Below are 2,269 nucleotides of genomic sequence, written 5' to 3'. Positions count from 1 at the left end.
ATAGTTGTGAACAATAGATATTTAAAAGAAATATTATACATACGCCAAAATGTCAATTTATACTGTAGACAATAGATAATTGTTAAAACAAATGCCATTACAGATTAATAAACAGCAATTAATATTGTCATGTATTCTTACCATAATTTATTGTAAGGGGCTACCAGTATGATGAGCAAATCTAGGAGGAGCGCCACTGCAGACAATTTGTTGTTTCACTGCTTTCCAAATTGATTTCCATTTTCAGGGCCAAAATTAATTGCATACTTAATGTTGCAAGATGAAGGCATCAAAAGCGACGGTTGTTTAAGTAGCACCAAAGTTAATTCCTTCTCGCTTGTCAGACAATCTATAAAAAAAAAGGGGAAAAAAACAGTAATTAATTACCACTTTTAAAACAAGTAAATCAGTAACATTCACACTTATGAAAAGATATGTTCCACATTAACTCTGGATCTGCCACATCTAGAATGTTGTTTAAAAGTTTTCTATTGAAGCAAGTTACAATTGTCTAAGAAATTAAATTTCAAGGACCTCACTTAGTGTTTTTAATTGATACTTTTACATACCAGTTCATTGTCATAAATCCTATCCTCAGCAACAGCCATTGTCTCCATTACCAATGGAGAAAGAGGCACTTTCGTGCTTTCCTTATGACCATAGGTGCAACTACTTTCTGAGGACAAATGAGGACTAACGCAACCAATGCTCCATAATTTAATTTACCATAGTAGCATCAAAATGAATTTCAATCTCCTCACTAGTTTATCTTCAATCTGTAAAAAAAGAGAAAAACAAATTAACTATTATATAAAGTAAATAAGTAATGAAATAGAATAAAAACACTTAGAAAAGAGCAAGTAAAAGTAAAATTGTTACTTTTAAAATGGCGATGTGGCGTGGTTTCTCTTCCAAGACAAGATACATATAGTAATTATAAATGAACAAAAAAGAAATAAACACTCGTATTAAATAAATGAAAAACAAAAACACGTAACCAAAAACCACTGTCAAAAACGAACAAAGTGGCATTTTAAAATGGCGACGTAGCGTCTGTTTCAAGACATACCTTAACAATTTTGTCAATTTAATTTGTGCTGTGGACAACTGCGAAAAATAATAATATAGTATGAATCAATCAATCTAAATATTCAGGGTATTACACGTAGAAAAAAAAATTTAATTCTGCGAAAAAATTAGCTCAGTAAGTTAAATTTAAAAGACGCGAAAACACATCCTACCGCTATGAACAACTATCGACTTATAATGAACCGAGAGCGTTTCCAGCTTGCCTCGAAGTTGCGAAAGCTACTGCATGAAGCACTGATGACGCGTATAAAACGCCAATCAGAAGCATCAAATTCGATTTCGCGGCAAAAGTTTCGTAATTTAACCAACAGCGTAACTAGTTTCATCCCCGTTTTACAGAATTGAATTTATGTGTTTTTGTTGCCTCCTGATCACAACTCCAAAAATAACTGAATACAAGAGCGAAAGAGATAGTGAAAACTTGAAAAAGGGAACATTAAAGAAGATAATTATTCTAGATCTAAATTGAATTACGGATGTTCTGGAATATAAATTATTCACGGATGAGACAAAGACCTGCTTTGAAAATAAAATAATAAATAATAAAAATAGAAAATAGTTTTTCGATATAGCCTATCCAATAAAAAAATCATAAAAATCTGTTTACAATTCGCAAAGAAATAGCGGAACAAACACATAAAAAAATACAGTCGAATTGGGAACGAATTAAATAAGTTATACGTAAAACCATAATTACAAATAATTATAAATGATATTAAGTTTAGATAACTGATTAAACTGTTCGTTGTAGTTTAGATGTGAATAACGTCTATACATTACCTTTATTTTTATATTTTTATGTATTAGTAGGGCTTGACCATAACTTAATTGATTAATAAATACACACAATTTAATCACTTTCTGTGGTTTAATTTATACGTAATCAAATCAGAAGATTTCTAAGTTAAATGAACTCTACTTGTTATCGTCAATTTATCTAGTTTAGGGATCTTAAACTACACATAGAGACAAAACGTTAAATTCAAATTAAGAAACTAGGTAATTGCAGTATAATTTTGTAAGTACCTTATTGTTATTTATTTGTTCACAATTAAAGTTTTTTAATTTATTAATAAACAATTTCTGTGGTGTAATTTTCCTGCGATCCAAGTATTAATGACCTTGATGTAGGATATATATATATATATATAATACAGAATATTAAATCGCAGGATAAATT

The 2,269-nt window shown here is 29.7% G+C and overlaps 1 long non-coding RNA gene across 1 annotated transcript in view; it reads right to left on the bottom strand.

The window, feature by feature from the left end:
• Positions 1-111: 111 nt before the first annotated feature.
• The window catches only part of LOC108736399, a 9,578-nt gene continuing 7,420 nt past the window's right edge, over positions 112-2,269 (bottom strand). The window contains exons 3-4 of the long non-coding RNA XR_001937714.2: positions 570-776; positions 112-349 (exon numbers count right to left, since the gene is read on the bottom strand). This is a non-coding gene — a long non-coding RNA (uncharacterized LOC108736399). The remainder of the gene's footprint in view (positions 350-569; positions 777-2,269) is intronic.

The sequence above is a fragment of the Agrilus planipennis genome, unplaced genomic scaffold, assembly GCF_000699045.2.
Source record: "Agrilus planipennis isolate EAB-ADULT unplaced genomic scaffold, Apla_2.0 scaffold149, whole genome shotgun sequence".
Taxonomy (NCBI): domain Eukaryota; kingdom Metazoa; phylum Arthropoda; class Insecta; order Coleoptera; family Buprestidae; genus Agrilus; species Agrilus planipennis.
This window is presented reverse-complemented; position numbering and strand designations above follow the sequence as displayed.